At 40.3% G+C, this 15,526-nt stretch overlaps 1 long non-coding RNA gene across 1 annotated transcript; it reads right to left on the bottom strand.

Annotated features, from left to right (window-relative positions):
* Positions 1 to 2,697: 2,697 nt before the first annotated feature.
* Positions 2,698 to 14,513, bottom strand: LOC106613529 (uncharacterized). The gene is made up of 6 exons (XR_001330506.2): positions 13,914 to 14,513; positions 12,939 to 13,223; positions 9,622 to 9,675; positions 6,888 to 6,968; positions 4,849 to 4,922; positions 2,698 to 3,216 (listed from the first exon to the last, which is right to left on the bottom strand). It is a non-coding gene; the product is annotated as an uncharacterized lncRNA (long non-coding RNA).
* Positions 14,514 to 15,526: the final 1,013 nt, after the last annotated feature.

The following is a 15,526-nucleotide window of genomic DNA, read 5'->3' on the forward strand; positions in this document are numbered from 1 at the left end:
ATGACTTGTGTAGCTTGTGAGCGTCATAGAGCCGAACATGTTACATGTGTGTGTTCGTTCTCAGCTTTTCATAGATAGCTTTTAATACACTACATGACCAAAAGTATGTGGACACCTGCTAGTCGAACATCTCATTCCAAAATCATGGGCATTAATATGGAGTTGGTCCCCCCTTTTCTGCTATATCAGCCTCCACTCTTCTAGGAAGGCTTTCCACTAGATGTTGGAACATTGCTGCGGGGACTTGCTTCCATTCAGCCACGAGCAGTAGTGAGTTCGGGCACTGATGTTGGGTGATTAGGCCTAGCTCGCAGTCAGCGATCCAATTCATTCCAAAGGTGTTCGATGGGGTTGAGGTCAGGGCTCTGTGCAGGCAAGTCAAGTTCTTCCACACCGATCTCGACAAACAATTTCTGCACGGACCTCGCTTTGTGCATGGGGACATTGTCATGCTGAAACAGGAAAAGGCCTTCCTCAAACTTTTGCCACAAAGTTGGAAGCACAGAATCATCTAGAATGTAATTGTATGCTGTAGCGTTAAGTATTCCCTTCATTGGAACTAAGGGGCCTAGCCCGAACCATGAAAAACAGCCCGAGACCATTATTCCTCCTCCACCAAACTTTACAGTTGGCACTATACATTGGGGCAGGTGCCGTTCTCCTGGCATCCACCAAACCCGGAATCGTCCGTCGGACTGCCAGATGGTGAAGAGTGATTCATCACTTCAGAGAATGCGTTTCCACTGCTCCAGAGTCCAATGGCGGCAAGCTTTACACCACTCCAGCCGACGCTTGGCATTGCCCATGGTGATCTTAGGCTTGTGTGCGGCTGCTCAGCCATGGAAACCCATTTCATGAAGCTCCCGACAAACTGTTATTGTGCTGACGTTGCTTCCAGAGGCAGTTTGGAGTATTGCAAACGAGGACACACAATTTTTACATGCTACGCACTTCAGCACTCGGCGGTCCTGTTCTGTGAGCTTGTGTGGCGTACCACTTGGCGGCTGAGCCGTTGTTGCTCTTAGACGTTTCCACTTCACAATAACAACACTTACAGTTGACCGGGGTAGGTCTAGCAAGGCAGAAATTTGACAAACTGAACTGACTTGTTGGAAAGGTGGCATTCGGACTCTACAGATGTTTTTGTATAAAAGACCCTGGGCCCCTTCGGGATCATCTCACAAACACCTCTCTAGCTCATCCCGCGTTAATCACACAGACTAATGGTTGGTCTGTAGCACAAACACACAATGTTTAAAAGTCCAAAAGGCGCCAGTGTTACAGTGGGACTCATTGGGTTAAGATGAAGTTATTCCAGTCCTCCTTATGTGTGAGTGGTTCAATTTGTTTGTTTTTATCACTCTCCAAAATAAAAACAATGGACGATCAACTATTCCCCAGGCGTGTCTGAACGAGACGATAGGAGACGATAGCAATAGGAATATATAAAAAAGTAATCATACTGTTTATTTTGTAAGGACGTTTCTGTTATAGATGCTATAAATATGTTTTAATTTCTCAGCAATATCAGACAAACTTGGTTTTGGGGTGTAATGTCCCTTTCATTTCTAAATGTATTTATATTCAAAATTCTAATGACAACAAGTCTCAGCTTGTTTTTTCTTCAATTGCTAAAGTCTCTAGCTATTCCTTTTATTTGTTGTTGTTTGTCATTCTTGTGCAAGAGTCTTAAATGACAATACCAACATTTAGGACCTTTACAGAGGCCACATCCTGAATAACTCCAGAAAATAAACACTAATGTTCTTTCTAATGTTCTTGTAATGTCTAAGCAGGAAACTGCAAGAGCATGTTATACCAGCGATCAAGTCATTGTCCACAATGCACCAAAAGGGAGGGGTGTTGCATCTTTCTACGATAACTGAACTTATGGATTGCTGAGCCATAATAATATAACGTTTTTTTTTGTTCACCGAATCTCACTTGTCAAGTTATTCTAACTACCAGACATATCACTGGAGGTTTAATACCAGGTGCATGCAGGCCAATGTGAAAGGCACGCTCAAATAAAGGTCAGATGCATCCTGGCCCAAAGACCAAGTAAACAATTCTGTCAAGCCCTAAAATTTTAAACAGAACAGGATCAAAAAGGAGACTGTTCCTGTCCATTTGGTTTTGTCGAGTTTGAATTGCTTCACTTTCTGTTGTCCAATAGTCCAAGATTGGAATGCGTTTGGGTTCTCAAGGGACAAACTAAGTTTGCCAGAGATTTTGAAACCAAGTCAGCTACAGATTGGGAAATTCAATATAGCCTTTGCTAAGACATTGAGGAAAGGATTTTGCATGCATTCTTTTTCCTAAAACTTGTGTTGTTTTCGAAATTGTAGGGGTTATGAGGTGCAGACAGAATTGAAATAACCCTCTGAACAATTGCTTTTCTTAATCCTCATGGTCTTCCCAACAGCATACTCTTGAGTGAAATATAGTTGTGTGTGCCACATGCTGATGTTTGGATTATGGTGTATCATCCTATTGGTAGACATTTCCTTTGTCGTGCACTACTTTTGACCAGGGCCCATGGGATTCTGGTCAAAAGTAGTAGACTATATAGGGAATAGGATGTAATTTTGGATACAGTACTGCTTGCAGCTTCACTATTGAGTGTCCTAACAGCAGAAACCTCAGAAATGTTTCCCTCAATATGCTCTTCTATAATAATTGCGAATATGCTGTGCTTGAATATTTTTTATTGTTCAGTACTGCAGTGCATTATTACCATCGTCATCATTCAATATGTTTTCATTGGGTGAAATCATTCAAGTGCCAAATTAAATGCAATGTAGACAATGACAGTGAAAGACATATCTAAACGACCATGGTAGGACCGTCTCAAAATGTAATATTGACAAAGCAAATAATATTTAGTGAGATGAGTTCACACACACTTCATCAGATGAGAACTTTAAAAAAAAAAATTGAATATTTCAGAATTATTGTGAATAATTATATACATTTCAATAAATAGGTGTATTCAATATTAAATTAAGGTTTTCTTAAAAATACATGATACATGAAAATAAAATGCTAATCTATTTCATAAAACCAATAAAGTCTGTCAGCATTTTCATATACATACAGTATCAACAACAAAAATAAAAATACTATAAACAATTACAATACTATGTTCTTAATGTGACTGCTGCAAATTGAAGGCACTTCCTTGGCAAAACTTAGATCCCTCTCAATATTTTGAACCTGAAACACACAGCAAAATCAAATTACAAACATTTCCATATTTTTCTAATGTAATTTTAAATTCTTTACATTCTCAGTTTATATAATAGGCAACAGGATCTCCCATCTAGCAGAAAGTCACAATCTGTGTCCTGTGACATTCTGGTCCTATGAGTGATGTCATTGATAAAAATATATATACTATATAAATAGTATTTTTTTTTTTTTAAATGAGGTAGAATATGAAGGGTTTGAGCTGCCCTTCCGTATTTCCTTATTAGGGACTAAATGTTAAAGGGCACTTCATGACTTATTTCCTAAAGAGCTGGATGAATCAATCGATGATTCACCTAATAAATCCCTTAATGACACCCCAGTGGCAGTAGAACTCTCATTACGGTTCTGACTAGAACACATTCTCCAAGTAAAAAAATATAATGACTGGAGAGACTGAAAAACTGCTAATGTGCCAGCCCCCTCAATTTTCCAATCAAATGAATTCCAATGACACTCCAACTAAAGTGATGCTTGTAATGGGTGCTTCATTATGTTAGACCATCTAAAGGCCCTTAACTTCCATCAACTGACATGGAGTCAGTTCTAAGTGAGCCTGGACACAAATGTAGGCCACAGATATCATCATCCCTGCTGTCGTCAGCCTCGTCAGGTGGAGGCAATAGACAAGTGTAACAAAGGGTTATCAACTTAACAACAATGACGATCTAGCAAATTAGCTGGACCAAGACAATCAGATCCTTCCTTTTTCATTGTCTGGCCAAGTGGTGAGTAGCTTACATTGTGTGACTGACAGCTTGTTAACACACTTGGTCGCTCTTCAAAATGATCCTATTTTTACGGTTGAACTTTTTTCATATAGGACAATGCTCATTGTACATATGCAGGCCCTAACTTATCGCTCACATGTAACTTTGTCATGGAAATTATTTCAGCTCGACAAATACTTCATCTCATCTTTTCGTTTTCCAAAATAATAAGCCAGACTATAACAAATCAAGCATAAATGTATTTTGCCGAACGTATATTACATTAGGACCTGCTCTTCGATGGAATACAGTTGGAATGACAAAAGGGCCTTATAGCATTATCTTTAAGAACATATGAATGTAAGACAGAAACTCTGGGAACACATGGAGCTGATTATGCGAACATGATTTATTTTCAAGCCTTACAGATCACTTGCAGATGTTACAGACACAAATTAGAATAACGTTGACACACCAAAAACATCAGCTCTCTCTTCCTGTGATTAGTATCACAAATAATAACTATACTCTGGTGAAGCTGTACAGCATGTGAATCTCCATCCACACTATACATGTATTTTCAATACATAGCACCTTTTCTTTGTGTGTATCTAGAACCTAAAAGGGTTCTTCTTCTAAGTGGACAGCCACAGAACCCTTTTGGAACCCTTTTTAGTTACGAGGAAAATATTACAGGATTGCTCCTTGTCAATCTTTACAGTTAAATATTCACAATATAAATAAGATATTGTCAATAATTTAGATGCATCTTTACTTCTCAAGCAAGGAGTCATACAATGCTAGACCAAGTAAACTAATCAACATAAAGCCTAAATATGCAAATCTAACCCCTGTGACAGTTTAACGCCTAAAAAGAAAGTATACTCACATGCAAAGTCTACAATTGTGTGCAGAGTGGACTCATTGCTAGCCGTGTTAGCAATCTTGCACATCTTTTGTAGTCTGTAAAATGATAAAGAAAACAGTTAATCACTTTAAAAAATAAAAATAATACAAATACTGAGCTATATTGTATGCTCATAGAAATTGGGAAATTAAATGATTTTATACTAATACAATTGCTCAGAGAAATATTTATATTTTTTATAATTAATTAGAAAAAATCTCTAAGGGGGTAAAAATTATTGCCACCTGTTTTCAGTACTCCAGCACTCTATCCTCGCAAGGATAACGACACTGAACCGTAAAAAAAAAAAAATGAATTGGAGAAGACATTGGGAGGGATCTTAGACCATTCCTCCATACAGAATATTTCAAGATCCTTGATATCCTTCATCTGCTGTTATGGACTGCCCTCTTCAATTCAAACCACAAGTTTTCAATGGGTTTCAAATCCAGAGACTTTAATTAATTCATTTTATTTAACCTTTATTTAACTAGGCAAGTCAGTTAAGAACAAATTCTTATTTACAATGACGGCCTACCCCAGCCAAACCCTAACGACGCTGGGCCAATTGTGCGCCGCCCTACGGGACTCCCAATCATGGCCGGTTGTGCTACAGCCTGGAATCAAACCAGGGTCTACTGAGATGGCCATTGCAAAATGTTGATTTAGTTGTCAATTAACCATTTCTTTGTGGATTTTGACAAGTGCTTGGGGTTACTGTCTTGCGAGAAGATCCACTTGCGGACAAGTGTCAACCTGCTGGCAGAGGCAACCAGGTTTTTGGCTAAAATGTCCTGGTACTTGGTAAAGTTCATAATGCTGTTGAACTTAAAAAGGGTCACAGGACCAGTGGAAGCAAAATAGCCCCATATCATCAAAGATGCACCACTACTTTTTACCATAGGTATGACGTACTTTTCTGCATATGCTTCCTTTTTTCGTCGCCAAACCCACCACTGGTGTGCGTGGCCAGAGAGCCATATTTTCATGTAATTTGACCATAGCACCGCCTGGAGTTCAGAGAGTAGAAGTGTGCGCCAACGTTGCGGTGGGGTCGGGATTTCAATCCCAGCATACACAGTAGTGTGCCAGAGGTGGCAGCATTAACCACTAGACCAGCCTATGCGACAATACTTTTTATCTTTATTTGAATATAATGTGTTTTTACAGCTGTTCGGAATATATGCAACAACAAAAACATGCCATTTTAAATCAGAAGGACATTAAAGTCTCGCCAGTCAACGTTTTAAAATCATCCAAGAGAGAGTATTTCACAATTTCTCCCTCCCTGGCCTGAGCACCACCCTGGAGGCCAGGGGAATAGGCGGGCTAAAGAGAGAGGGCCTTCTATGATACATTTGTCTTTTTTCAATAGGAAAGAGGTTTTTGGTGAACAAAGCCAACACACTGTAACGTACGACCAGTGTTTCACTAAACTGAGTTTCAGTAGTCTACGAGGCTGTTGTGGTTGTGTTTCGCTTTATTGACAAAACGAAAAAGAGAGCAAAACTCCATGCTCTAATTCACTGGTCCACAATGGTGGCAGGGCTGCTGCTCAGACAGTTCAGGCAGCCATCTGAGAAACTAACATACAATCTGGGAACATACTGAGGTCATTCACTACTTACTGTGCAATAAAACTACAATGACAACATGATTGTTCAGTAGATCCGCTAAATTAATATTTACATAATGGCACATGCTGTGGAACACCGACATGTTATAGGCTTTGATTCAAGTGTCCACTTATTGCTTCTATTGAAAGACAAGTGAATCTATTGTTAAGTTGGTGTAAAAAAACGGTGAATATGAGGTCACCGAAGAGAGTTTGGCTAACGTTAGAGCAAGACAATTCATTCATAATGAGTATTTGGGTTCTAGCTCAAACAGATCTGGGACCAGGCTACAATAAAGTGTCGTAAGGCAGCCAGAAACATGGTGTATATGACTATCAGAAACCAACGTTACTGATCACAAATATAGATACACACAGTATTATGATATTCAAAATGAATACATACATGCCGGTTTTGAACAATCCCTTGTGTTGTGATAGAGTCTATGAAAATGTGTTCTACATTCCGATGAGAACTTGACTGGTCCTGCTTAAAAAGAAAGGTTCTTATCAGGAAACAAACAAAACAAATGAATGTGTTCCATTTCATTTCCTCATTTTTTGTATATTTTAATAACAGAACTGAAGATCTAATTTTCCATTAGCAACAACATCAAAAGAGCAACAATATTTTTGGACAAGCATGCAAAGCATTATCTAGCAGTCAAGATGTCCTTTCACTAAGGCAGAGCTCCAACTATGCTAATAACAAACGACGCTCTCTATCACTAACTACATTGATATGCATATTTACTGATTTAGGGGTATGCCAATTCGTTGTTTATGACTTATTTATGATGCACTGTCCATATAAAAGAAACGTCCTCTCACTGTCAACTGCGTTTATTTTCAGCAAACTTAACATGTGTAAATATTTGTATGAACATAACAATATTCAACAACTGAGACATAAACTGAACAAGTTCCACAGACATGTGACTAACAGAAATGGAATAATGTGTCTCTGAACAAAGGGGGGGGGGTCAAAATCAAAAGTAACAGTCAGTATCTGGTGTGGCCACCAGCTGCATTAAGTACTACAGTGCATCTCCTCTTCATGGACTGCACCAGATTTGCCAGTTCTTGCTGTGAGATGTTACCCCACTCTTCCACCAAGGCACCTGCAAGTTCCCGGACATTTCTGGGGGGAATGTCCCTAGCCCTCACCCTCCGATCCAACAGGTCCCAGACGTGCTCAATGGGATTGAGATCCGGGCTCTTCGCTGGCCATGGCAGAACACTGATATTCCTGTCTTGCAGGAAATCACGCACAGAACGAGCAGTATGGCTGGTGGCATTGTCATGCTGGAGGGTCATGTCAGGATGAGCCTGCAGGAAGGGTACCACATGAGGGAGGAGGATGTCTGCCCTGTAACGCACAGCGTTGAGATTGCCTGCAATGACAACAAGCTCAGTCCGATGATGCAGTGACACACCACCCCAGACCATGACGGACCCTCCACATCCAAATCGATCCAGCACCAGAGATCCGGGGCCGGGTGTAACGTTCATTCCTTCGACGATAAACGCGAATCCGACCATCACCCCTGGTGATACAAAACCGCGACTTGTAGGTGAAGAGCACTTTTTGCCAGTCCTGTCTGGTCCAGCGACGGTGGGTTTGTGCCCATAGGCGACGTTGTTGCTGGTAATGTCTGGTGAGGACCTGCCTTACAACAGGACTACAATCCCTCAGTCCAGCCTCTCTCAGTCTATTGCGGACTGTCTGAGCACTGATGGAGGGATTGTGCATTCCTGGTGTAACTCAGGCAGTTGTTGTTGCCATCCTGTACCTGTCCCGTAGGTGTGATGTTCGGATGTGCCGATCCTGTGCAGGTGTTGTTACACATGGTCTGCAACTGCGAGGACGATCAGCTGTCCGTCCTGCCTCCCTGTAGCGCTGTCTTAGGCGTCTCACAGTACGGACATTGCAATTTATTACCCTGGCCACATCTGCAGTCCTCATGCCTCCTTGCAGCATGCCTAAGGCACATTCACGCAGATGAGCAGGGACCCTGGGCATCTTTCTTTTGGTGTTTTTCAGAGTCAGTAGAAAGGCCTCTTTAGTGTCCTATGTTTTCATAACTGTGACCTTATTTGCCTACCGTCTGTCAGCTGTTAGTGTCTTAACGACCGTTCCACAGGTGCATGTTCATTAATTGTTTATGGTTCATTGAACAAGCATGGGAAACAGTGTTTAAACACTTTACAATGAAGATCTGTGAAGTTATTTGGATTTTTACGAATTATCTTTGAAAGACGGTCCTGAAAAAGGGCCGTTTCTTTTTTTGCTGAGTTTAGTTAGGCTGATTATATATTTCACTTGTGTTTTAAATTGTATGACATCAAATTTTATATATGTTTCTGCATATATACCAAGATGTTCAAATAAACCTAAACCTAGCTCTGCTCAGACTCAAGAATCATTGCTCTACTGGTCCATGACATCACAAAAGGACTCAGACAGTAGACTTAATGATCACTCCTACTTCTGGGCCTTTAGCGAGCCTCCGGATAACAGATTTTCACACCAATTACTGAAGTCTGTTTTGAGGTCCTGCGACAAATAATCCGCTTAACATTACGTTGCCTTCAACTTTACTCTGGCTGTTTCTGTCAGAGTAATGTGCTCACTTCTCTCCCCTATGGCCATCAGAAATTCATATAATGGCAACCTTCTCCAGCAAATCTGTGAGGCCCATCCCGGGCAATAACATAGTTATAGGGATAACATTGAATTAGGGTCTCTGACATCATGATTGGACTTTGGAAAGCTACTTGATTAGGCATTAAAGAGGCAGGACTCAGAAATGAGGGGTAATGTGGATTCAGCTCACAGAGCTGAGAGTCTTCCCCTGCCAAACTAAATAGCTCTACATGGATTTATAATATTTGTAGCTGATATAATGTGTGCAGGGCTGTATGTATCAAGGGTCTCAGAGTAGAAGTGCTGATTTAGGATCAGTTTTGCCTCTTAGATCACAATGAATAACAGTACATGGACAGAGGGGACCTGATCCTAGACTCCTACTCTAAGAGGCTTGATACATATGGCCACAGATGTAAGGTGAGATTGATCCAGAAACAAATGCTAAAGATTGAATGTTGACTGAACATTTTTTCGATATCAGTTTTCTTACCTGTGAAATGCTTTATGAACTTGTCTTTCAGGTTTACATCTCTTGGGACAATATCTACAAAAAAAGAAGAAAAAAAAGCTTCCAATCTGTGAAACCTCTTAGCATTAAAATGAAAATCCACTCAAACACATTTAAAAAAAATAATAATTCCCCCATTAGTCCACTGTTGATACAGTCCCAAAATGTTTTGCATGTCAGCAGTAAAGTTTTCAAGATACTGGACTTTCAAGAAGCAAAGTGTCACCGGACACATGATGATGCATTTTTTTTTTTTTTTACCACACTGCTCCTGTCTTCCATTTCATCAACAAAACTAAAACAATAACAAAGGCGCCGACGGGGGGGGAATAGTAGCGCTGTTTCCACCTATACGGATTTCAGCTTTAAGATAACCCTTTAGCAATAGGTAAATGTTTAAATATTACAACATTTAAAGTAAGGCAATGTAAATACGAACAAAGACCCATCACACCTGTGCTTATATTATGAAGTAATAGGCCTATACATGTTCTAGCTTGGAAGAGAGCTGATGGAATAAAACAACTATGAGTTCTTAAGTATTTTTATTTGATTTTTATATACACTGAGTATACCAAACATTCATTCGTCAGGGCATGGACTCTACAAGGTGTCAAAAGCATTCCACAGGGATGCTGGCCCATGTTGACTCCAATGCTCCAATGTGTCAAGTTGGCTGGATGTCCTTTGGGTAGTGGACCATCGTTGATACACACAGGAAACTGTTGAGTGTGAAAAACCCAGCAGCGGTGCAGTTCTTGATACAAACCGGTGCTCCTGGCACCTACTACCATACTCCGTTCAAAGGCACTTTTTTCTTGCCCAGTCACCCTCTGAATGGCACACATACACAATCCATGTCTCAAGGCTTAGAAATCCTTCTTTAACCTGTCTCAGTACAGTACAGTAGAGCACAGAACAGTAAAGAAAAGTAGAGTATAGGTCAGTACAATACAGTACTGTACAGTAGAGTTTAGTACAGCACAGTACGGTAGAGGACACTATAGTAGAGTACAGTATAATTTACTGTATTGTACTGTACTGTCCACTGTTGTCCCCTTCTGTACTTTACTGTACTGAAATGAACAATTCTCTACTCTGCTATACTGAACTCTACTGTGCTGTGCTATGCTATGTTCAGTGGAAATGGTTAGAAGTAGTCCTTGTGCATAGATGGTTTATTTAACTTTGCAAGCAATGGTTTTTGTTTGGCGTGCATTTTAAAGTGAAAATTGGAGCCTCAGCGTCATTCTGTTACCGTGCAATTGCCCATATACAGATTTCCCCACAACTGAGGACAAGCCAACAGGCTTGGAGGCTCATTGCACACATTCTGTAGCTCAGCCAAGCCCATCCTCTCTCCAAACATGCAAAGCACACAGGTGTCAGATGCATTCAGGCTAACAGTGCAAGGAGATTATAGCCCGGCAGTTCTAATGCTTATCAATGTCATAAGAATAATTCCGTGCAGCTAGTTGCTGTGCTAATTTTACCAGACTGGACTGAGGAATGAACAGTACTCTCTGATGCAGAAATCGCAGAAGATGATCGGTTCAATTACAAACCACTACAGTAAGCTTAGGCAATGCGTTTGAAGTCCAGACATACCACTGGCCACTATGGAAAACAACAACTCATCTCTCCAATATAAAAAGATGAACAGGCTATGGGTCTTACGTAAAGGGGAATAAGGGTCCTGAAACCTTAAACCTGGCTCCAATCCAGATCAGATGTGAGTTGTGTAAGTGTTCAAATGGCAGGTAAATGCTAACACTAACCGGTAGGACATCAAATGCATTGCCTAAGTCCAATAATATTGTCTTGGCTGCTGGAGATGTCTGGATTACCTGATGGTCAGAAAAGAGAGATACCTAGTACACCTTGGCAAAGAGAATGGAAACTGTGTGCAGGAGGTATTTCTCTTTCCTTCCTTGCGTGCAAAACATGGACAATTTAGTGTGACTGGGGGTCTTAAGGAATGGCGCACGCACCACTTGCTAATGTGCAGCCTTTTGACTTCCTCAAAAGGTACTTTCCGTCTGGCCAGCAGCCTGTGTAGTTCTCTTGCCTGTTACACAGTTGGTCTGTGACACTGCTTTGACAACATTGGGGGGGGATGTCCCAATAAAGCCTTTGACTAACCCTTGATGGAACATTTGACCGGAATATTAATGCAGCATTTCTAAAACCTATCTTTTGGATGGTAACATAGACAGTCTGAGGGAATGTGTAGCATTGCTCACACAATTGCACAGATTAGTATTAAGGAATTACTAGTATGGCTCAGTTTCAGTTAGCATATGCTATTTTGTAATATTTTAAAGGCACTGTAACACCATCCTTACTCTCACAATGACTTCAAAGATATATCAAAGCCATGCACATTTCTTTCAAAGGCAATGAGTAATGCTTTTACCAGTCACAGAATTTGACAAATTGAATAAATTGACTCTAAATTATGAAAGACTTCCCGTTCAGTACTTCTGACCACGTTCCAAAAGCCCAACACAAATCACATGGATTCTATTGTTTTACTTGAGCAAAAAGGCTTTCATATTAACATAGTCTTTCGATCTTACACGTGAAATGAAGTCAGTGAATGTGGTAAAGAATGGCTGCGCGTTCACAGCTGACTAAACTGTGTGCCACGTGAGTGTCCTGGTCTCACGTCACCTGTGATGCGCTCCTGTGACGCTCACCATTGGCTGTCCAAGAAGCTGGCGGAGGCGGATCATTCATGGTTTGAGATTCCGCAATGTGTCCTGAACTGAATGAATCATTCACAAGTTTAGTATGCTAATGAGCCTCCTCCCTGGGAAACTTGGTTGGTGATGCCATTGATAATCTTTCGTTATGACGCGGTGATACGATACCTCACTAGCCAAGTGTGAGGGTGGATTGTGACTCTTTCAGGGTGCCAATAGGGAACTGGAATATAGATCCACAATTCATACACTATCACATCAGAGACAGAAATACAGATAACTCCCCTAATTAATTGTATTGTAGAGTCTGTTGAATCAATTGCTGATATTGTCACATCCCCAAATAGTAAAGCATACTAGCATCGATTGCATTTGTAAAAAACGTATTGTTTGTAAAATAGTCATAATTTATTGACAGCTCTCACCTCTTCAAATCATAAAGTGTGACATTCCCTACATGGAAATGGACAAATAATCATGAACAAAAGGCAGCAGTAGCGGACATATTGATACAGACCAGAGGCAGCTGTCACACCCCAGTGAAATAGGGATTACAGTTTCATCATGGCCTAAAAATAAATCTTATCAGCTTACCTATGGGTCTACTGTTATCCAGCCTAGGAACATATAAAGGCTTTTCTCGAGAGGAGAACTTCATCTCTTGGGCTGCAGGGAAGAGGCCACTGTTATAGCGCCTGGAGACTGAAGGCTTGTCCCCCGATTGGCAGTCTCCGATAACCTGTAAAATAAGGTCCAGCAGGGTCCTTCCTTCTTTCTGCTTCACTTCCTTGCTGTCCATGCACTGGCTCGAGGTGATCAGCATAAGGATTATACTCAAAAGTATGTGCCATTTCCTTTCTGCCTGCATGGCTTTTCTGACTGGGTAAACAAGCAAACACAAATCAAGTTAGATACAGTGCTGGAGAGAAACAAATGGTGTCCAATCACAAGGTGTGAGTAAGTGCAAAGTGGCTGCATACTTCTATCACCCCCAAAAGATGGGTAAAACATTAATAGTGGTGGAAACAGTGAGAAGTAGTCTATTAAATGAAGCATACAAGTGAACATATACTCTGAATGACATTAAACACGGTAATAAATTCAGCCATGAGTAAAATATTTTTTACTTCGAATAATCCCATTTAGAGGGAATACAAATTTTGCCAACAAAACAATTGCAAATTCCTCAACAAGGTGTTTGTCATACTACTATACAAAGCCACAGTAATGCTGATATATTTATCTAATATAATAAAACAATAAAACAAGGTGTGTCGTCTTCAAGTTCAAACAGGTGTGATAACATTTGCTTTGGGGCAATTGCAAGATTTTTCACTTTAGAATGTATACCAAACAAAAAAACATTGATTTCAAAGTTTAGCAAAACATACAACACTCTTGGCATACATTTTAAAGTGAAAAATCTGAGTCTCTGCGTAATTCCATTGCCCTTTGATGAATAGTAACTGTCAAGTGATGATGACAGTAGGCTACTTCTACAAAGCGAAAATAATAACATGGACATAGAAATCAATCTCAAACTTACTTGGATAACAAAGCCAAACTTACTTTAAGTTATTAAAGGATCCTCTTGTCCTGAAAAGTGGACACGAGTTGTCTGTATCAAATCTCTCTAGGCGTTGTCGGTTGTGTAGCTTATTGAGCGAAGATTCCGTTGTCTGCAGCGGGTCTTGAAATCATACGTCCCGTTTTATACGTTCAGCGAGCTTCTAATACAATCGATTTCGAGTGGGTGGTAGGCAACTGTTGATATCTTTGGTTTAATTTATTCCATGGTGGTCGCTACCTTAGGCATGCGCCCCTCCTTTACGTCCAAAACCATCACTGAAAGTGGGCTAAGAACACCACTTCACTTCTTATTCCTGCTTAGGAAAAACAATGTTGCAATGTCAAGTTTGGATAGGAAGGATTAATGCTGAGATTTCCATTGGGGAAAATGTTATCCAAAGCGCGCAACGGCGGGTGAAATAAGTTTCCAAAATTGCAAGACCTGTTCAAGGCAGAGTTGTTTAGTGGCATATGGGTTTGATCCTGACCTATGTCGGCTAATTGTAGTGTCTTTGTTTTTGTTCATGGATGTCCAAGTCTTGTGACCGCCTAAGCGCAGCAGAGAATGCGCTTTCAAGAACAGCCCTCGGTCTGTTTCGAGCACTTGAGTTCAAAATCTCATTTTTTCTTCTTCTCGTATGGACTGTTTTTAAAGTAAGAAAATCAGGTGGTTTGGTTGTCTTGGACAATTAAGAGACAGTGTTGATACAGGCCACCTATTTTTATGAATTTGTTACAGCATAGGCCCAAATGGAGTAATTATGACGGCTCGAACATTTATTGAGTGATTTTGTACACATGCGTGTCATGATATGCTGTCAGGAAAATGTAAACTATGCGATAGCCTAATATTTATGTTCTCCCTCGGTGTTATGATAGTGCCATATTTGATAGTGCCATACCTTCATCTCTCATGTATGGCCTTGCATTGATCCAATGTATAGGCTTATGAGTCACAATTGTGACTGGGTGTAAATTACATTGCAATGGAAAGCAATCCATAATAATAGGAATATATAGGCTATATCTATGAATCATGCATCAGCACTGGGCATCAGTTGAAAAATGGCATACAGACATCAAAATGCAAAATGTCTTTCACATCATATCCATTCAAATCTGATCCTCTCAAAATATCATGCACTACTAGGGCCATTATGCGGATCATGATGCTGATGATGAGCTCAGCTTCATATTCTCTCCTCAAAATATGTAGCCCTCATAACAATAGAGACAAACTGCATTGTCATTTTATAACGCAGCACAGTAACAAAACACCTACTTCAAAACATGTTTCATTCCAGGTTTTTATATTGCATAGCCTTAAAGCCTAATAAAACATTCAAAAAATGAAATATTTTAAGTTAAAAGAATGTTGCATATCATTAGAGTCTTTAAAATCTCACATGGCTTTCAGAGAAAGAATGTCATCTGGTGGCCTGATAATTACGTTGCAGCCCTCGAGGCTCAGCCTGGCTCAGTCAGTAGCCAGCTAGGGCTAGGCTACACTCTCAAATGGGGCCTGAAAATGGTGAAACCCCCCCCAAAATAGACTATATATTTTAAATATCTTTTGGATAATGTAGTATAGGCTACAAAATACATTACAAATT

Source organism: Salmo salar, chromosome ssa10 (genome assembly GCF_905237065.1).
Source record: "Salmo salar chromosome ssa10, Ssal_v3.1, whole genome shotgun sequence".
In the NCBI taxonomy this organism is placed as follows: domain Eukaryota; kingdom Metazoa; phylum Chordata; class Actinopteri; order Salmoniformes; family Salmonidae; genus Salmo; species Salmo salar.